We start from the raw sequence: 21,824 nt of genomic DNA, 5'->3' as shown, positions 1-21,824 counted from the left end.
ATATCTAACCAAACATAACAATGAGTCTTTTCCGCTGTAGAATGCCCGACTATAGACCATCAAATGCGGGAGTGGAGGTGTTCGGCTCTGAGTAGGTGTGAATGTCCGACCATAATTGCTGAAGAATGTGTTAGAAAAGGTAAGAATGCTGGACCATACATCATCAAAAGCGGTAGAGGTGGTGTTCGGCTGCAAAAAGGTGTGACTGTTCGACTAAAGTTTGTAAAAAGTGGGTAAGACAAGGTGCGAATGCCTGACAATGTATGATCAAAAGCGGGAGCGGAGGTGTTCAGCTGCAAGAAGGTCTACATGTCCATCAATAATTGCTAGAAAACATGAAAGAAACTTTTCGAAAATCAAACCGCACATGATCATAAGTGGGATAGGAGGTGTTCAGCTGCAAGGTGTGAATGTCCACCCATAATTCCTGAAAAATGGGCAAAAAAAAGGTGTGAATGCCCAACCATACATCATCAAAAGCAGGAGTGGAAGTGTTCGGCTACAAGAAGGTGTGAACGTCCAACCAAAATATGTAAAAAGAAGTTAAGAAAAGGTTCGAATATCCAACCAAACATAATCAAAAGCGGGAGCAGAGCTGTTCGACTGCAAGTAGGTGTGAATGTCAGATCATAATTTGCAAAAAGCTGAATAGAAAGGGTGAGAATGCCCGACTATACATCATCAAATGCGGGAGCGGAGTTGTTCGGCTTTGAGTAGGTGTGAATCTCCGACCATAATTGCTGAAAAATGTGTTAGAAAAGGTAAAAATGCTGGTCCATACATCATCAAAAGCGAGAGAGGTTGTGTTCGGCTGCAAGTAGGTGTGAATGTCCAGCCATAATTACTCACAAACGGGTAAGAAAAGGTAGTATTGCCAGACCATATATGATCAAAACAGGGAGCGGAGGTGGTTCAGCTGCAAGAAGGTTTGAATGTCAAACTAAAGTTCAAATATATTAACAAAAGCGGGAGGAGAGGTCTTCGGATGAAAGTGGTTGAAAATTTCCAACCATAATGTATAAAATGCGGTGAAAAAAAAGGTGTGATAGAACACTAAAAGGTGGAGCGGAAGTGTTCGGCTGCAAGAAGGTGTGAATGTCCGACTATATTTGGTGAAAAGCAGGTGAAGCAAGGTCTGAATGCCCAACCTTACATCATCAAATGCAAGATCAGAGTTGTTAGGCTGCAAGAAGGCCATAGTTTGCCAAAAGCGGTTAAGATGCGAATGTCCGACTAAATATCAACAAAATTTGGGGCGGAGGTTTTCGGATGCAAGTGGGTGTGAATATCCCACCATACAAGTATGGTGGAGAGGAAGCTGTGAATAGCCGACCATAGTTTGGAAAAAGCGGGTAAGAAAAGGTTTGAATGCCCGAACATACACCATCAAAAGAGGGAGCGGAGGTGTTCCGCTGTACGAAGGTGTGAATGTCCAACCATACTTGGTAAAAAGCGGGTAAGAAAAGGTTAAAATACCCAACTGTACACAATCAATAGCGGGAGCGGATGTGTTCGGCTACAAGAAGGTGTGACAGTCCGACCATGGTTTGTAAAAAGCGGGTAAGAAAAGGTGCGAATGTCCGACAATGTATGATCAAAAGAGAGAGCGGAGGTTTTCGGATACACGAAGGTTTGAATGTCCTACCATAGTTTGTAAATAGCGGGTAAGAAAAGGTTCGAATGCCCGACTATACACCATAAAAAGCGGGAGCGGAGGTGTTCCGCTGTAAGACGTGTGAATGTCCGACCATAGTTGGTAAAAAGCGGGTAAGAAAAGGTTAAAATACCCGACTGTACACAATCAATAGCGGGAGCGGAGTTGTTCGGCTACAAGAAGGTGTGAAAGTCCGACCATGGTTTGTAAAAAGCAGTTAAGAAAAGGTTCGAATATCCAACCAAACATAATCAAAAGCGGGAGCAGAGCTGTTCGACTGCAAGTAGGTGTGAATGTCCAGCCATAATTACTCACAAACGGGGGAAGAAAAGGTAGTATTGCCAGACCATACATGATCAAAACAGGGAGCGGAGGTTCAGCTGCAAGGTGTTAATGTCTGACTATAGTTTGTAAAAAGCGGGTAAGACAAGGTGCGAATGCCCAACAATGTATGATCAAAAGAGAGAGCGGAGGTGTTCGGCTGCAAGGTCTGAATGTCCAACCATAATTTGTAAAAACCGGGTAAGAAAAGGCTCGAAAGCCCGACTATACATCATCAAAAGCGGGAGTGGAGGTGTTCAGCTGCAAGAAGGTGTGAATGTTCGACTAAAGTTTGTAAAAAGCTGGTAAGACAAGGAGCGATGTCCCGACATTGTATGATCAAAAGCGGGAGCGGAGGTGTCCAGCTGTGAGTAGGTGTGAATGTCCGACCATAATTGCTGAAAAATGTGTTAGAAAAGGTAAGAATACTGGACCATACATCATCAAAAGCGGGAGAGGTGGTGTTCGGCTGCAAGAAGGTGTGAAAGTCCGACAATGGTTTTTAAAAAGCGGGTAAAAAAAGGTTCGAATGCCCGAATATACATCATCAAAAGTGGAAGCGGAGGTGTTCGGATACAAGAAGGTGTGAACGTCCGACCAAAGTTTGTAAAAAGCAGTGAAAAGCGAGAAAAAGCATTTCGTGAGTTCTGCATGATTTGGGATTTTGCTTATAAAATGCATTACTTCACTCAAACTATGTTAAAACTGATTTGTCCTTCATATTTACCATGTCTAGAAATATTTAAACAAAAAAACAACGTTGTACTTTGCAGTAAAAAAAAGAGCAAATCTAAAGTTTCAGGAATCCGAGTATAGGCCTGCTTTCATGAGTTCTGCACGATTTCGGATTTTGCTATAAAATGAATTGCTTTGCTCAAACCAAGTTAAAACTGCTTTGTCCTTCCATATTCATCAATGTCTAGATCGACTTCAACAAAGAAAAACATTGGACTTTGCAGTAGAAGAAGTTGAAATCCATCTACACATTGATAAATATGAAGGACAAAGCAGTTCCCACTTGCCCATAAGAAAATAAGCTTATTCTCGGATTCCTGATCCTTCAGTTTTGCTCTTTCTTCTACTGCAAAATGCAATGTTGTTCTTTGTTGAAGTCGATCTAGACATTGATAAATATGAAGGAAAAAGCAGTTTTAACTTGGTTTGAGTGAATGAATTCATTTTATATATAAAATCCGAAATCGTGCAGAACACATGAAAATAAGCTTATTCTCGGATTCCTAAAACTTTTGATTTGCTCTTTCTTTTATTGCAAAGTACAACGTTGTTTTTTTGTTTAAATCTATCGAGACATTGATAAATATGAAGGTAAAAGCCGTTTTAACATAGTTTGAGTGAAGGAATTAATTTTATAGATAAAATCCCAAATCATGCAGAACTCCTCAAAAGGGGCGTATGGCTTAATCACAAGTGTGGTTCTTTCTCATTCACGGTAGTATGAGGAAGTTTATGCTTGAAATATATATAGAAATGGGTACATATGAAGAACAAAGCAGTGTTAACTTAGTTTGAGTGAAGGAATTCATTTTATACATAAAATCCCAAATCATGCAGAACGTATGAAAAGAATCTTATTCTCGGATTCCTGATCCTTCAGTTTTGCTCTTTCTTCTACTGCAAAATGCAATGTTGTTCTTTGTTGAAGTCGATCTAGACATTGATAAATATGAAGGAAAAAGCAGTTTTAACTTGGTTTGAGTGAATTAATTCATTTTATACATAAAATCCGAAATCGTGCAGAACTCATGAAAATAAGCTTATTCTCGGATTCCTAAAACTTTTGATTTGCTCTTTCTTTTATTGCAAAGTACAACGTTGTTTTTTTTGTTTAAATCTATCGAAACATTGATATATATGAAGGTAAAAGCCGTTTTAACATAGTTTGAGTGAAGGAATTAATTTTATAGATAAAATCCCAAATCATGCAGAACTCCTCAAAAGGGAGGTATGGCTTAATCACAAGTGTGGCTCTTTCTCATTCAGGGAAATATGAGGAAGTTTATGCTTGAAATATATGTAGAAATGGGTACATATGAAGGACAAAGCAGTGTTAACTTAGTTTGCGTGAAGAAATTCATTTTATACATAAAATCCGAAATCGTGCAGAACTCATGAAAATAAGCTTATTCTCGGATTCCTAAAACTTTTGATTTGCACTTTCTTTTACTGCAAAGTACAACGTTGTTTTTTGTTGAAATCTATCTAGACATTGATAAATACCAGCCGATACTGCTGCCGCTTTTGATAATTTATGGTTGGGCATTCTTACCTTTTCTTACCCGCTTTTTACAAATCATGATCTTACATTCACACCTACTTACAGTCGAACACCTTCTCATCCACTTATGATCATGTGCGGTTGGGCTTTCGCACCTTTTCTTACCCATTTTTCAGTAATTATGGGTGGACATTCAGACCTTCTTGCAGCCGAAAACCTCCGCTCCTCTTTTGATCATACATTGTCGGGCATTCACACCTTGTCTTACCCGCTTTTTACAAACTTTAGTCGGATATTCAAACCTTCTTGCAGCTGAACCACCTCCGCTCCCTGTTTTGATCATATATGGTCTGGCAATAGTACCTTTTCTTACCCGTTTGTGAGTAATTATGGCTGGACATTCACACCTTCTTGCAGCCGAACACAACCTCTCCCGCTTTTGATGATATATGGTCCGGCATTCTTACCTTTTCTAACACATTTTTCAGCAATTATGGTCGGACATTCACACCTACTCACAGACGAACACCTCCGCTCCCACATTTGATAGTGTATAGTCGGGCATTCTCACCCTTTCTCATCAGCTTTTTGCAAATTATGATCTGATATTCACACCTACTTGAAGTCGAACAGCTCTGCTCCCGCTTTTGATTATGTTTGGTTGGATATTCGAACATTTTCTTAATGCTTTTTACAAACTTTGGTCGGACGTTCACACCGTCTTGCAGCCGAACACCTCCGCTTCCGCTTTTGATGGTGTATATTCGGGCATTCAAGCCTTTTCTTACCAACCTATTACTTACTATGGTTGGACATTCAAACCTTCTTGTAGCCGAACACATCCGCTCCTGCTTTTGATGATGTATGATTTGGCATTCGCACCTTTTCTTACCCATTTTTCAGTAATTATTGGTCGGACATTCAGACCTTCTTGCACCTGAACACCTCTGCTCCCGCTTTTGATGGTGTATAGTCGGGCTTTCGAGCCTTTTCTTCCCCGATTTTTACAAATTATGGTTGGACATTCAGACCTTGCAGCCGAAAACCTCCGCTCCCTCTTTTGATCATACATTGTCGGGCATTCGCCCCTTGTCTTACACGGTTTTTACAAACTTTAGTCAGACATTCACACCTTGCAGCTGAACCACCTCCATTCCCTGTTTTGATCATGTGTGGTCTGGAAATACTACCTTTTCTTCCCCCGTTTGTGAGTAATTATGGCTGGACATTCACACCTACTTGCAGCCGAAAAACCACCTCTCCCGCTTTTGATGATGTATTGTCCGGCATTCTAGTCTTTTCTATCACATTTTTCAGCAATTATGATCTGACATTCACACCTACTTGCAGTCTAACAGCTCTGCTCCCGCTTTTGATTATGTTCGGTTGGATATTCAAACCTTTTCTTAACTGCTTTTTACAAACTTTGGTCGGACGTTCACACCTTCTTGCAGCCGAACACCCCCGCTTCCGCTTTTGATGGTATATATTCGGGTATTCGAACCTTCTCTTACCCGCTTTTTACAAACCATGGTTGGACTTTCATACCTTCTTGTAGCTGAACAACTCCACTCCTGCTTTTGATGATTTATGGTTGGACATTCGCATCTTTTCCTACCCATTTTTCATTAATTATAGGTGGATATTCACATCTTCTTGCAGCTGAACACCTCCTCTCCCGCTAATGATCATGTAAGGTTTGATATTCGAAATTTTTTTTTCATGTTTTAAAGCAATTATTAATGGACATTCACACCTACTTGTAGCCGAACACCACCTCTCCCGCTTTTGATGATGTATGGACCGGCATTCTTACCTTTTCTAACACATTTTTCAGCAATTATGGTTGGAGAATCACACCTACTCACAGCCGAACAACTCCGCTACCTCATTTGATGGTGTATAGTCGGGATTTCTCACCCTTTCTCATCAGCTTTTTGCAAATTATTCTCTGACATTCACACCTACTTGCAGTCGAACAGCTCTGCTCCCGCTTTTGATTATGTTTGGTTAGATATTCGAACCTTTTCTTAACTGCTTTTTTACAAACTTTGGTCGGACGTTCACACCTTCTTGCAGCCGAACACCTACACTTCCGGTTTTGATAGTGTATATTCGGGCATACAAACCTTTTCTTACCCGCTTTTTACAAACCATGGTCGGACTTTCACACCTTCTCTTAGCTGAACAACTCCGCTCCCGCTATTGATTGTGTACAGTCGGGTATTTTAACCTTTTCTTATCCGCTTTTTACCAACTATGGTCGGACATTCACACCGTCTTACAGCGGAACACCTCCTCTCCCGCTTATGATCATGTACGGTTTGATATTCGAAAATTTACTTTCTTGTTTTAAAGCAATTATTAATGGACATTCAAACCTTCTTTTTGATGGTGTATAGTCGGGCTTTCGATTCTTTTCTTCCCGGTTTTTACAAACCATGGTCGGACTTTCACACCTTCTTGTAGCCGAACAACTCCGCTCCTGCTATTGATTGTGTACAGTCGGGTATTTTAACCTTTTCTTACCCGCTTTTTACCAACTATGGTCGGACATTCACACCGTCTTACAGCGGAACACCTCTGCTCCCGCTTTTGATGGTGTATAGTCGGGCATTCGAACCTTTTCTTACCCGCTTTTTACAAACTATGGTGGGACATTCAAACCTTCTTGTATCCGAAAACCTCCGCTCTCTCTTTTGATCATACATTGTCGGACATTCGCACCTTTTCTTACCCGCTTTTTACAAACCATGGTCGGACTTTCACACCTTCTTGTAGCCGAACACATCCGCTCCCGCTATTGATTGTGTACAGTCGGGTATTTTAACCTTTTCTTACCCGCTTTTTACCAACTATGGTCGGACATTCACAACTTCGTACAGCGGAACACCTCCGCTCCCTCTTTTGATGGTGTATGTTCGTGTATTCAAACCTTTTCTTACCCGCTTTTTCCAAACTATGGTCGGCTATTCACAGCTTCCTCTCCACCATACTTGTATGGTTGGATATTCACACCCACTTGCATCCGAAGACCTCTGCCCCAAATTTTTTTGATATTTAGTCGGACATTCGCACCTTACCCGCTTTTGGCAAACTATGGCCTTCTTGCAGCCAAACACCTCTGATCTCGCATTTGATGATGTAAGGTTTGGCATTCAGACCTTGCTTCACCTGCTTTTCACCAAATATAGTCGGACATTCACACCTTCTTGCAGCCGAACACTTCCGCTCCACCTTTTAGTGTTCTATCACACCTTTTTTTCACCGCATTTTATACATTATGGTCGGAAATTTTCAACCACTCTCATCCGAAGACCTCTCCTCCCGCTTTCTTTAATATATTTGAACTTTAGTCGGACATTCAAACCTTCTTGCAGCTGAACCACCTCCGCTCCCTGTTTTGATCATATATGGTCTGGCAATACTACCTTTTCTTACCCGTTTGTGAGTAATTATGGCTGGACATTCACACCTACTTGCAGCCGAACACAACCCCTCTCGCTTTTGATGATGTATGGACCGGCATTTTTAACTTTTCTAACACATTTTTCAGCAATTATGGTCGGAGATTCACACCTACTCACAGCCAAACAACTCCGCTCCCGCATTTGATGATGTATAGTCGGGCATTCTCACCCTTTCTCATCAGCTTTTTGCAAATTATGATCTGACATTCACACCTACTTGCAGTCGAAAAGCTCTGCTCCCACTTTTGATTATGTTTGGTTGGATATTCGAACCTTTTCTTAACTGCTTTTTACTTAAGATATGAATGGGTTTATCAGTCACATCAGAATCCATACATACTGATCCTCCCGTAATAAAATGGTCGGATCTTATCAAACACACTTTGTTTCTTGTGACAATCAAGTCAGCGAAACAGCGTATACACGTCAAGACACTGAATCAAGTTTGCCACAAGAACTCATAAGTTTGGCAGTATTGCTCTGCCGTCAGCAATCATACACCCATTTTATTTTCGTGAGACATGTGCTAGCACCTGTTCATCTACTGTTCTATCACTATGAATTAGTGATCTATTATCAATAAGGATACTTCTACAACTACTATCAAAGTATGTCCGGACTTCTTATGTTGTCAGTTGCTATATATGAATAAGTGGGTAGCTACTGACAAGCATTAAGCATGTCACACAGCCCAAACATATAACATTTCAGGACACACCACACAGTTAACAACCACAGTGAAGCGTGTCAAAGCCCAAACATGTAACATTCAACAGGACACTTACACAACACATTCAAATCAAACAGTCAGACAACATACAAGAACATATACCCCAGCCGGCATTGCTCCCTGCCTATTTTCGTACAGCACACTATGTGTGCGCACACCTTTATTCACAAACTCTTAAACTTATACTCTTTTACCGAAGCTGCTACAGCTCGATTGGCCGAATACCCTTTGATCCTATTTCGGTGAATTTGACATCTGCCTTACATATAACAGATTAGCGGTTTAGCAGTTTTAATTTAGTTTGAGTGAAGGAATTCATTTTATAGCAAAATCCGAAATCGTGAAGAACTCATGAAAGTAAGCTTATTCTCGGATTCCTGAAACTTTAGATTTGCTCTTTCTTTTACTGCAAAGTACAACGTTGTTTTTTTTGTTTAAATCTTTCTAGACATGGTAAATATTAAGGACAAAGCAGTTTTCACATAGTTTGAGTGAAGGAATTCATTTTATAGATAAAATCCCAAGAGTCTGCTGAGAAAAGAGAGTGAATGCGAAGTAGACTTTAACACGGCTATGGGAGCGAGCCGAGTGTGGGCTAACCGGGAGAATTGCTTGAAAGAAACGCGACACCGAATGAGCGATCAGAACAAAGCCTCAATACGGGATTCTCGTGGTGTTTTTGTTGCTGCCTTGTCTTTTGCACAGAGTAAAAGAAAAGGCAGCCATCGAATAGGGCCCGATTGTTCCTAGTTGGTCAGCCGAGGAGCAAGGGGGGGGGGAGCAAGCGTCTCAACCAAGCAAAGCTCACCATGGGGAAGGTGGCTATGCCAACTAGCCTGATGCCCTGCTCCCGCAGTGACGGATAATCGTACTCTGGTTTCTCTTCATAACGTACAAGTCTTTCGCCTTTTACTAAAGATTTCTGTGGAGAGCAGCACTAATGAGTTGTTTCTATTTTTGGCAGGCTTTACCTTTGCGGGTGAAGCCCTTTCTGTCTGTGCAAAAGAAATATTCTTACTGTGCAGAGTGACTTCTCTGAGTAGAGTCGCCTTACTTGTTGCGATTGTGCCGATGTTCGAAGCTGGAGTGCAAAGTTGTTGCTTGAATGGTGCTTGCTGGAGCATGCGGGAGTGCAAAGTTATACCATTTAAAAGGGCTGAAGAGTGCTCAGTGCAGCGGGTGGGCGGAGGTGCAACGTGACACTCTGGCCACCTATGGCCATAAAAAGAACACTGCTACAAGTGCGCATTGTGCCAGCAAGGGCCCTCGGACCTGAAACAGTGGACAGTTATCGCTTCTCTGCCTTTTGGCTAAGATCAAGTGTAGTATCTGTTCTTATCAGTTTAATATGTCCTCTATACGAGGACAACATATTAAATGGATTTTTAAGAATAGGAGTTGAAAAAGAAGCTTGCTCCGTTCACTCCAAGCCTCGACCCGGTACTGCAGTGCCGCTGGGAACGGTGCGCTCTCCTCTGCTCTTGTGAAAAAGCAAACAGCGGTGCAGGATGGAAGTTTCAGGGAGCCCAAGATGAAACTTTCTTTTAATCTGCTGAGAAAAGAGAGTGAATGCGAAGTAGACTTTAACACGGCTCTGGGAGCGAGCCGAGTGCGGGCTAACCGGGTGAATTGCTTGAAAGAAACGCGAGACCGAATGAGTGGTCAGAACAAAGCCTCAATACGGTGTTCCCGTGGTGTTTGTGGCTGCCTTGTCTTTTGCACAGAGTAAAAGACAAGGCAGCCATCGAATAGGGCCCGATTGTTCCTAGTTGGTCAGCCGAGGAGCAAGGGGGGGGGGAGCAAGCGTCTCAACCAAGCAAAGCTCACCATGGGGAAGGTGGCTATGCCAACTAGCCTGATGCCCTGCTCCCGCAGTGACGGATAATCGTACTCTGGTTTCTCTTCATAACGTACAAGTCTTTCGCCTTTTACTAAAGATTTCTGTGGAGAGCAGCACTAATGAGTTGTTTCTATTTTTGGCAGGCTTTACCTAAAAGACAAGGCAGCCATCGAATAGATTGTTTCTACTTGGTCAGCCGAGGAGTAGGGGGGGGGGGCAAGCGTCTCAACCAAGCAAAGCTCACCAAGTAGGAACAATCGGGCCCTTTTCGATGGCTGCAACACCTGAAAGAGATATTGATGCGAGACCCGATCAAATGCTTTTTCAAAGTCTAAATTTAAGATGACAAGCCGGGTGTTTCTGTCTCTAGCGTAATCAATGATGTCTCGAATCAGTACGAGGCTGTCGGTGAGTTGTCTCCCTGAGATGGCACAAGCTTGGTCTGGGTGAATTACCTCCTCTAAAACAGAGGACATCCGTGTCGCTAAAACCTTGCTAAAAAGTTTACAGTCAAAGTTTAAAAGTGTGATGGGCCTCCAATTCTTTAGGTCAGTCTTATCATTTTTTTATAAAGTAGAGTCACTATTCCCACTCTAAAACTGTCAGGCAGTCGGTCGAGTTTTTCAAAATCTTTAAAAACATCTAAAATGTCTGATGATAAAAGGTCCCAATAGGTCAGATAGAATTCTGCAGGAAGCCCGTCTAAACCCGGAGCTCGACTTCTCTTAAAACCTGTTAGGCATTTTTTTAACTCTAAAGCAGTAAAATTCTGTGTCAAGTGCACATTCTCTTTTACGGTTTTGTCAACGAATTTTAAGATTTCTGCCGATGTTTCCAAGTCCACTGGTTTCTCTTTGTACATGTTACTATAAAAGGTATGTACAGTTTCAATCATCTCTTGTGTGGATTTTGTTAAAAACCCATCTTCTCTTTTTAGATTTTGATTACACTCCTTTTTATTTATAACTTTCTTTCTTTTTCACCTTCCTCAATTTCCTGCTCCCTGCTTCTTACAAAAATTCCTTTACTCTTTATTTCTGCTAAAACTGACATTTCCTTTTTGACATCTTTGATTTCTTCTTTAAAGTCTATGCCACACTGATTTAGTTTAAAGTAGCGCTGTAAGCGTTTATGTAGTCCCATCATACATCTATTCTCTTTCCTTTTTTTACGTTTACCTTGCTGTTTAAAAAAAGTCTGGGTCGTTTCCTTCACCATTTCCCACCATTGTGCATGTGTTTCGTAGAGGTCTTGAAGGGTCTGCCACTCTTTATAACATTCCCTGTACTGACTGACTATGATTTCATCCTCCAACAGGGAACAGTTGAGTTTCCACAGACCACTTCCTACCGTCACACCAGAAGGGGGTGAAAGGGTGCAGGAGAGCATAAGGTGGTCTGAAAAGAAAACAGGGGTTAATCTAACATCAGTGGGTGGGCAATCTCTAGTAAAGAAATAATCAATGCGAGAGGCTCTGGTGCCATCATGACTAAACCAGGTGAAGCCCTCCTCTCTGGGATGCATGGTTTTAAAACAGTCAGTAAGCTTAAAATCCCTGCATATGCCCTGAAGTAAAATCGAAGTCTTATCCACTTTAAAATCTACCCCTGCTCTTTTTCTATCTTTCCTGCTCAAGATACAGTTAAAATCCCCTCCTACAACTAAAGGTACTTGCCCTAGCATGTAAAGCTGTATATCTTCTAAAAGGTCATACCTTTCATTTTTTCCATTGAAACCATAAATATTTAAGAGGTTAAAGTCTTGCCCCATAAAATTCAAGTGTGCTAAAAGTGCCCGTCCGTCTCTCACCACTGTGCTACCTTTCACCAGAACATGCGGATTTTTAATTAGAATGGCCACACCATCATTTTTATTTTGATTTGAGCCACTCCATATCAATAAATGGGGCCACATTTCCTCCCATTGTCTATGGTTTTTTAAAAAAGGTAGTCCACATTCTTGTATTAAAAACACATCTGATTTTATGGAGTCTAAGAAGGATAAAATACTCTGGGCTCTTGTCTTTGATTTCACACTTCTCACATTTAGTGTTGAGAAGGTGAGAACCATTAAAAGCATAAAGGAAAGTAGGTATGTCATTTTCGTTTTTCTAAGTTATCAAAACAAATTACACACAGGTTATTTCTTGGGAAACTAGCTCTTCCTTCATTTCTTTAGGTGAAAAGTGAGTAGGGTGATCTATATTTCCTTTTCGGACTCTCGGTGTTGGCCTCTGACGCAATGTTGCATTTAACTTTGAGTCCCTGGGGGTTGATTGCAGAGCTGAAGTTAAAAAGGAGACCTCATTTGGTGAGTCGGAGGGGAAGACTAGGTTCTTCCACTGAAGAACTGTCTGAAAGGGACCTAACCCTTCCCCTCTTCTCTGATACCACTGGGGAATCAGAGGCTCAGATGCCGTCCTCTTCGGCTGTTGACCTTCGGGGAGGTGAGTATCTTCACTAGACTCACCTGTCTGCTCTTCCTCCTCATTTAGCGTAGCTCCACCCTCTGCCTGTGAATTCTCACAGACTTCAACACTGAGTGGTGAGGCCTCTACAGGCCCCTCCCCTTTTTGCTCCTCACTTCTAATCCAAGCTTTTGGCGGGAAGTTTGAATTTATTGGGTCAACCTCTTCACTTTGTTCACCAACTGCCACCTTTGGTTCTTCTCTTTGTTGGCTTGACTGTGGCTTTACCGTCTTTAATTTGTTGGCAAAAGATTTAGGGCAATCTCTGAAGAGGTGATTTAATTCTCCACAGAGATTACATTTCCTGCCATTTGGACACTCTCCAAAAGTTTGCCCAATTTCTCTGCTCTTCCCACATAACACCTTGGTACAAGCCTCAACCAGGTGTCCATGCTCACCACACTTGCGGCAGAACTTGGGCTGCCCCTGGTAGTGGATGTAACCTCGGTTTTCAAGGTGGCCAGAGTGTCGCCCACCCGCTGCACTGAGCACTCTTCAGCCCTTTTAAATGGTATAACTTTGCACTCCCGCACGCTCCAGCAAGCACCATTCAAGCAACAACTTTGCACTCCAGCTTCGAACATCGGCACAATCGCAACAAGTAAGGCGACTCTACTCAGAGAAGTCACTCTGCACAGTAAGAAGATTTCTTTTGCACAGACAGAAAGGGCTTCACCCGCAAAGGTAAAGCCTGCCAAAAATAGAAACAACTCATTAGTGCTGCTCTCCACAGAAATCTTTAGTAAAAGGCGAAAGACTTGTACGTTATGAAGAGAAACCAGAGTACGATTATCCGTCACTGCGGGAGCAGGGCATCAGGCTAGTTGGCATAGCCACCTTCCCCATGGTGAGCTTTGCTTGGTTGAGACGCTTGCCCCCCCCCCCTTGCTCCTCGGCTGACCAAGTAGGAACAATCGGGCCCTATTCGATGGCTGCCTTGTCTTTTACTCTGTGCAAAAGACAAGGCAGCAACAAAAACACCACGAGAATCCCGTATTGAGGCTTTGTTCTGATCGCTCATTCGGTGTCGCGTTTCTTTCAAGCAATTCTCCCGGTTAGCCCACACTCGGCTCGCTCCCATAGCCGTGTTAAAGTCTACTTCGCATTCACACTCTTTTCTCAGCAGACTCTTGGGATTTTATCTATAAAATGAATTCCTTCACTCAAACTATGTGAAAACTGCTTTGTCCTTAATATTTACCATGTCTAGAAAGATTTAAACAAAAAAAACAACGTTGTACTTTGCAGTAAAAGAAAGAGCAAATGTAAAGTTTCAGGAATCCGAGAATAAGCTTACTTTCATGAGTTCTTCACGATTTCGGATTTTGCTATAAAATGAATTCCTTCACTCATACTAAATTAAAACTGCTAAACCGCTAATCTGTTATATGTAAGGCAGATGTCAAATTCACCGAAATAGGATCAAAGGGTATTCGGCCAATCGAGCTGTAGCAGCTTCGGTAAAAGAGTATAAGTTGAAGAGTTTGTGAATAAAGGTGTGTGCACACATAGTGTGCTGTACGAAAATAGGCAGGGAGCAATGCCGGCTGGATGTTCTTGTATGTTGTCTGACTGTTTGATTTGAATGTGTTGTGTAAGTGTCCTGTTGAATGTTACATGTTTGGGCTTTGACACGCTTCACTGTGGTTGTTAACTGTGTGGTGTGTCCTGAAATGTTATATGTTTGGGCTGTGTGACATGCTTAATGCTTGTCAGTAGCTACCCACTTATTCATATATAGCAACTGACAACATAAGAAGTCCGGACATACTTTGATAGTAGTTGTAGAAGTATCCTTATTGATAATAGATCACTAATTCATAGTGATAGAACAGTAGATGAACAGGTGCTTGCACATGTCTCACGAAAATAAAATGGGTGTATGATTGCTGACGGCAGAGCAATACTGCCAAACTTATGAGTTCTTGTGGCAAACTTGATTCAGTGTCTTGACGTGTATACGCTGTTTCGCTGACTTGATTGTCACAAGAAACAAAGTGTGTTTGATAAGATCCGACCATTTTATTACGGGAGGATCAGTATGTATGGATTCTGATGTGACTGATAAACCCATTCGTATCTTAAGCATAATCTAATACGTGAGACAACGCCCTGGCACACGATAAAAAAAAAAAAAGAGAGAGAGCGGTTTTGTGTCCCCACAGTCCATAATGTAGAAAAGAGAGAAAAAAGCCTTTCTGATTTGGTGTGTGTGCTCACAGTGCAGAGTGTAGAGAAAAGAAAGCCGTTTTGGTGTCACGGGTGTTGTGACTTACACACACACATTTCTAAATTGAGAAAGGAAATTATTTTAGAGGAAGCACTAGAGTTTAGATCCCACATTTGTTGATAGGCATTCATTTATTTCTTCACTTCTGATGAAGTTTCAACAATAAACAACAAACTTTGTATTATGAGAAAGAACCAGACTCATTCTTCAGGAATCCGAAAATAAGCTCTATTTTATGAGTTATGCACGAATTCGGATTCTCCTATAAAACGAATTCATTAACTCAAACCAAGTTAAGACTGCTTTGTCCTTCATATTTATTCAGGTCTAATCAAGTTTCAACGATAAACACCGTTGTACTTTGTAGAATGAGAAAGAACTTCTTCAGCAATAAGCATCTCTCGACATATGACGAAATACAGATTTTGCTATAAAATTAATTCCTTCTATCAGCCTGACTTAAAACTGTTTGTCCTCCTTATTTATCCACTTCAAATCAAGTTTCAACAATTAAAAAAAAATTGTAGTTTGAGAAAGAACACCTTAATCTTCAGCAATCAGTATAAAAAGAGGTGCAAATGCCAACCATACATACCTAAAAGGTGGAGCGGAAGTATTCAGCTGCAAGTAGGTGTGAATGTTCAACCATAATTTGTAAAAAGCGGGTAAGAAAAGGTTCGAATGCCCGACTATATATTAACAAAAGCGGGAGGAGAGGTCTTCGGATGAGAGTGGGTGAGAATTTCCAACCATAATCTATAAAATACGGTGAAAAAAAATATGTGAATGCCTCATAGAACACTAAAAGCGGAAGTGTTCGGCTGCAAGAAGGTGTGAATGTCCGACTATATTTGGTGAAAAGCAGGTGAAGCAAGGTCTGAATGCCCAACCTTACATCATCAAAAGCGAGATCAGAGGTGTTTGGCTGCAAGAAGGCCATAGTTTGCCAAAAGCGGGTAAGGTGCGAATGTCCGACTAAATATCAACAAAATTTGGGGCGGAGGTCTTCGGATGCAAGTGGGTGTGAATGTCCGACTATATTTGGTGTAAAGCAGGTGAAGCAAGGTCTGAATGCCCAACCTTACATCATCAAAAGCGAGATCAGAGGTGTTTGGCTGCAAGAAGGCCATAGTTTGCCAAAAGCGGGTAAGGTGCGAATGACCGACTAAATATCAACAAAAGTGGGGGCGGAGGTCTTCGGATGCAAGTGGGTGTGAATATCCCACCATACAAGTATGGTGGAGAGGAAGCTGTGAATGGCCGACCATAGTAAAAGGCGGGTGAGAGAAGGTGCGAATGTCAAACCATACATAAACAAAACAGGGAGCGGAGGTGTTCTGCTGTAAGAAGGTGTGAATGTCCAACCATAGTTGGTAAAAAGCGGGTAAGAAAAGGTTAAATTACCCGACTGTACACAATCAAAAGAGGGAGCGGAGTTGTTCAGCTAAGAGAAGGTGTGAAAGTCCGACCTTGGTTTGTAAAAAGCGGGTAAGAAAAGGTTCGTATGCCCGAATATACACCATCAAAAGCGGAAGCGGAGGTGTTCGGCTGCAAGATATTGTGAACGTCCGACCAAAGTTTGTAAAAAGCAGTTAAGAAAAGGTTCGAATATCCAACCATACATAATCAAAAGCGGGAGCAGAGCTGTTTGACTGCAAGTAGGTGTGAATGTCAGATCATAATTTGCAAAAAGCTGATGAGAAAGGGTGAGAATGCCCGACTATACACCATCAAATGCGGTAGCGGAGTTGTTCGGCTGTGAGTAGGTGTGAATCTCCAACCATAATTGCTGAAAAATGTGTTAGAAAAGGTAAAAATGCCGGTCCATACATAATCAAAATCGGGAGAGGTGGTGTTCAGCTGCAAGAAGGTCTAAATGTCCATCAATAATTGCTAGAAAACATGAAAGAAAATTTTCGAAAATCAAACCACACATGATCATAAGTGGGAGAGGAGGTGTTCAGCTGCAAGAAGGTGTGAATGTCCACCCATAATACCTGAAAAATTGGTAAAAAAAAGGTGTGAATGCCCAACCATACATCATCAAAAGCAGGAGTGCATGTGTTCGGCTACAAGAAGGTGTGAACGTCCAACCAAAGTTTGTAAAAAGCAGTTAAGAAAAGGTTCGAATATCCAACCATACATAATCAAAAGCGGGAGCAGAGCTGTTCGACTGCAAGTAGGTGTGAATGTCAGATCATAATTTGCAAAAAGCTGATGAGAAAGGGTGAGAATGCCCGACTATACACCATCAAATGCGGGAGCGGAGTTGTTCGGCTGTGAGTAGGTGTGAATCTCTGACCATAATTGCTGAAAAATGTGTTAGAAAAGGTAACAATGCCGGTCCATACATCATCAAAAGCGAGAGAGGTTGTGTTCGGCTGCAAGTAGGTGTGAATGTCCAGCCATAATTACTCACAAACGGGTAAGAAAAGGTAGTATTGCCAGACCATATATGATCAAAAGCGGGAGCGGAGGTGTTCAGCTGCAAGAAGGTCTACATGTCCATCAATAATTGCTAGAAAACATGAAAGAAACTTTTCGAAAATCAAACCACACATGATCATAAGTAGGATAGGAGGTGTTCAGCTGCAAGGTGTGAATGTCCACCCATAATTCCTGAAAAATGGGCAAAAAAAAGGTGTGAATGCCCAACCATACATCATCAAAAGCAGGAGTGGAAGTGTTCGGCTACAAGAAGGTGTGAACGTCCAACCAAAATATGTAAAAAGCAGTTAAGAAAAGGTTCGAATATCCAACCATACATAATCAAAAGCGGGAGCAGAGCTGTTCGACTGCAAGTAGGTGTGAATTTCAGATCATAATTTGCAAAAAGCTGATGAGAAAGGGTGAGAATGCCCGACTATACATCATCAAATGCGGGAGCGGAGTTGTTCGGCTGTGAGTAGGTGTGAATCTCCGACCATAATTGCTGAAAAATGTGTTAGAAAAGGTAAGAATGCCGGTCCATACATCATCAAAAGCGAGAGAGGTTGTGTTCGGCTGCAAGTAGGTGTGAATGTCCAGCCATAATTACTCACAAACGGGTAAGAAAAGGTAGTATTGCCAGACCATATATGATCAAAACAGGGAGCGGAGGTGGTTCAGCTGCAAGAAGGTTTGAATGTCCGACTAAAGTTAAAATATATTAAGAAAAGCCGGAGGAGAGGTCTTCGGATGAGAGTGGTTGAAAATTTCCAACCATAATGTATAAAATGCGGTGAAAAAAAGGTGTGATAGAACACTAAAAGGTGGAGCGGAAGTGTTCGGCTGCAAGAAGGTGTGAATGTCCGTCTATATTTGGTGAAAAGCAGGTGAAGCAAGGTCTGAATGCCCAACCTTACATCATCAAAAGCGAGATCAGAGGTGTTTGGCTGCAAGAAGGCCATAGTTTGCCAAAAGCGGTTAAGGTGCGAATGTCCGACTAAATATCAACAAAATTTGGGGCGGAGGTCTTCGGATGCAAGTGGGTGTGAATGTCCGACTATATTTGGTGAAAAGCAGGTGAAGCAAGGTCTGAATGCCCAACCTTACATCATCAAAAGCGAGATCAGAGGGTTTTTGGCTGCAAGAAGGCCATAGTTTGCCAAAAGCGGGTAAGGTGCGAATGACCGACTAAATATCAACAAAAGTGGGGGCGGAGGTCTTCGGATGCAAGTGGGTGTGAATATCCCACCATACAAGTATGGTGGAGAGGAAGCTGTGAATGGCCGACCATAGTAAAAGGCAGGTGAGAGAAGGTGCGAATGTCAAACCATACATAATCAAAACAGGGAGCGGAGGTGTTCTGCTGTAAGAAGGTGTGAATGTCCAACCATAGTTGGTAAAAAGCGGGTAAGAAAAGGTTAAAATACCCGACTGTACACAATCAATAGCGGGAGCGGTGTTTATGGCTGCCTTGTCTTTTGCACAGAGTAAAAGACAAGGCAGCCATCGAATAGGGCCCGATTGTTCCTACTTGGTCAGCCGAGGAGCAAGGGGGGGGAGCAAGCGTCTCAACCAAGCAAATCTCACCAAGTAGGAACAATCGGGCCCTATTCGATGGCTGTAACACCTGAAAGAGATATTGATGCGAGACCCGATCAAAAGCTTTTTCAAAGTCTAAATTTAAGATGACAAGCCGGGTGTTTCTGTCTCTAGCGTAATCAATGATGTCTCGAATCAGTACGAGGCTGTCGGTGAGTTGTCTCTCTGAGATGGCACAAGCCTGGTCTGGGTGAATTACCTCCTCTAAAACAGAGGACATCCGTGTCGTTAAAACCTTGCTAAAAAGTTTACAGTCAAAGTTTAAAAGTGTGATGGGCCTCCAATTCTTTAGGTCAGTCTTATCATTTTTATCAGAAGTGAAGAAATAAATGAATGCCTATCAACAAATGTGGGATCTAAACTCTAGTGCTTCCTCTAAAATAATTTCCTTTCTCAATTTAGAAATGTGTGTGTGTAAGTCACAACACCCGTGACACCAAAACGGCTTTCTTTTCTCTACACTCTGCACTATGAGCACACACACCAAATCAGAAAGGCTTTTCTCTCTCTTTTCTACATTATGGACTGTGGGGACACAAAACCGCTCTCTCTTTTTTTTTTTATCGTGTGCCAGGGCGTTGTCTCACGTATTAGATTGTGCTTAAGATACGAATGGGTTTATCAGTCACATCAAAATCCATACATACTGATCCTCCCGTAATAAAATGGTCGGATCTTATCAAACACACTTTGTTTCTTGTGACAATCAAGTCAGCGAAACAGCGTATACACGTCAAGACACTGAATCAAGTTTGCCACAAGAACTCATAAGTTTGGCAGTATTGCTCTGCCGTCAGCAATCATACATCCATTTTATTTTCGTGAGACATGTGCAGGCACCTGTTCATCTACTGTTCTATCACTATGAATTAGTTTATCTATTATCAATAAGGATACTTCTACAACTACTCTATCAAAGTATGTCCGGACTTCTTACGTTGTCAGTTGCTATATATGAATAAGTGGGTAGCTACTGACAAGCATTAAGCATGTCACACAGCCCAAACATATAACATTTCAGGACACACCACACAGTTAACAACCACAGTGAAGCGTGTCAAAGCCCAAACATGTAACATTCAACAGGACACTTACACAACACATTCAAATCAAACAGTCAGACAACATACAAGAACATATACCCCAGCCGGCATTGCTCCCTGCCTATTTTCCTACAGTTCACTGTGTGTGCGCACACCTTTATTCACAAACTCTTCAACTTATACTCTTTTACCGAAGCTGCTACAGCTCGATTGGCCGAATACCGAATAATCCTAATTCGGTGAATTTGACATCTGCCTTACATGTAACAGATTAGCGGTTTAGCAGTTTTAATATAGTTTGAGTGAAGGAATTCATTTTATAGCAAAATCCGAAATCGTGAAGAACTCATGAAAGTAAGCTTATTCTCGGATTCCTGAAACTTTAGATTTGCTATTTCTTTTACTGCAAAGTACAACGTTGTTTTTTTTCTTTAAATCTTTCAAGACATGGTAAATATGAAGGACAAAGCAGTTTTAACATAGTTTGAGTGAAGGAATTCATTTTATTGTTAAAATCCCAAGAGTCTGCTGAGAAAAGAGAGTGAATGCGAAGTAGACTTTAACACGGCTCTGGGAGCGAGCCGAGTGCGGGCTAACCGGGAGAATTGCTTGAAAGAAACGCGACACCGAATGAGCGGTCAGAACAAAGCCTCAATACGGTTTTCCCGTGGTGTTTTTGTTGCTGCCTTGTCTTTTGCACAGAGTAAAAGACAAGGCAGCCATCGAATAGGGCCCGATTGTTCCTACTTGGTCAGCCGAGGAGCAGGGGGGGGGGGGGGGGGGGGGGAGCAAGCGTCTCAACAAAGCAAAGCTCACCATGGGGAAGGTGGCTATGCCAACTGGCCTGATGACCTGCTCCCGCAGTGACGGATAATCGTACTCTGGTTTCTCTTCATAACGTACAAGTCTTTCGCCTTTTACTAAAGACTTCATTACGGTGAAAAAAAATATGTGAATGCCTCATAGAACACTAAAAGCGGAAATGTTGTAGTTTGAGAAAAAACAACTTAATCTTAAGCAATCAGTAGGGTAAGAAAGGGTAAGAAAAGGTGCAAATGCCAACCATACATCACTAAAAGGTGGAGCGGAAGTATTCGGCTGCAAGTAGGTGCGAATGCCTGACAATGTATGATCAAAAGAGGGAGCGGAGGTTTTCGGCTGCAAGGTCTGAATGTCCAACCATAATTTGTAAAAACCGGGGAAGAAAAGGCTCGAAAGCCCGACTATACACCATCAAAAGCGGGAGCGGAGGTGTTCGGCTGCAAGTAGGTGTGAATGTTCGACCATAATTTGTAAAAAGCGAGTAAGAAAAGGTTCGAATGCCCGACTATATATTAACCAAAGTAGGAGGAGAGGTCTTCGGATAAGAGTGGGTGAGAATTTACAACCATAATCTATAAAATGCGGTGAAAAAAAAGGTGTGAATACCCCATAGCACACTAAAAGGTAGAGCGGAAGTGTTCGGCTGCAAGAAGGTGTGAATGTCTGACCATAGTTTGTAAAAAGCGGGTAAGAAAAGGCTCGAATGCCCGAACAAACACCATCAAAGGAGGGAGCGGAGGTGTTCCGCTGTAAGAAGGTCTGAATGTCCGACCATAGTTGGCAAAAAGCAGGTAAGAAAAGGTTAAAATACCCGACTGTACACAATCAAAAGCGGAAGCGGAGGTGTTCGGCTGCAAGAAGGTGTGAACGTCCGACCAAAGTTTGTAAAAAGCAGTGAAGAAAAGTTTCGAATATCCAACCAAACATAATCAAAAGCGGTAGCAGAGCTGTTCGACTGCAAGTAGGTGTGAATGTCAGATCATAA

General features: G+C 42.0%; 4 non-coding genes and 1 pseudogene across 4 annotated transcripts; 4 read left to right on the top strand and 1 right to left on the bottom strand.

Annotated features, from left to right (window-relative positions):
* The first annotated feature begins 9,279 nt into the window (after nt 1–9,279).
* LOC140317271 (U5 spliceosomal RNA) lies at nt 9,280–9,393 on the top strand. Its single transcript, XR_011917599.1, has one exon. It is a non-coding gene; the product is annotated as a U5 spliceosomal RNA (small nuclear RNA).
* A 308-nt stretch (nt 9,394–9,701) lies between these two features.
* Nucleotides 9,702–9,885, top strand: LOC140317134 (U2 spliceosomal RNA). Its single transcript, XR_011917478.1, has one exon. It is a non-coding gene; the product is annotated as a U2 spliceosomal RNA (small nuclear RNA).
* A 413-nt stretch (nt 9,886–10,298) lies between these two features.
* Nucleotides 10,299–10,411, top strand: LOC140317218 (U5 spliceosomal RNA). Its single transcript, XR_011917551.1, has one exon. It is a non-coding gene; the product is annotated as a U5 spliceosomal RNA (small nuclear RNA).
* A 2,980-nt stretch (nt 10,412–13,391) lies between these two features.
* LOC140317269 (U5 spliceosomal RNA) lies at nt 13,392–13,505 on the bottom strand. The gene has a single exon (XR_011917598.1). It is a non-coding gene; the product is annotated as a U5 spliceosomal RNA (small nuclear RNA).
* Nucleotides 13,506–20,893: 7,388 nt separating this feature from the next.
* On the top strand, nt 20,894–20,982 carry LOC140317454 (U5 spliceosomal RNA; annotated as a pseudogene).
* Nucleotides 20,983–21,824: the final 842 nt, after the last annotated feature.

Source organism: Leuresthes tenuis, unplaced genomic scaffold (genome assembly GCF_036924035.1).
Source record: "Leuresthes tenuis unplaced genomic scaffold, fLeuTen1.0.hap1 SCAF_10, whole genome shotgun sequence".
NCBI lineage: Eukaryota > Metazoa > Chordata > Actinopteri > Atheriniformes > Atherinopsidae > Leuresthes > Leuresthes tenuis.
Note: the sequence above shows the minus strand (reverse complement) of the source record. Positions and strands in the feature narration are given on the sequence as shown.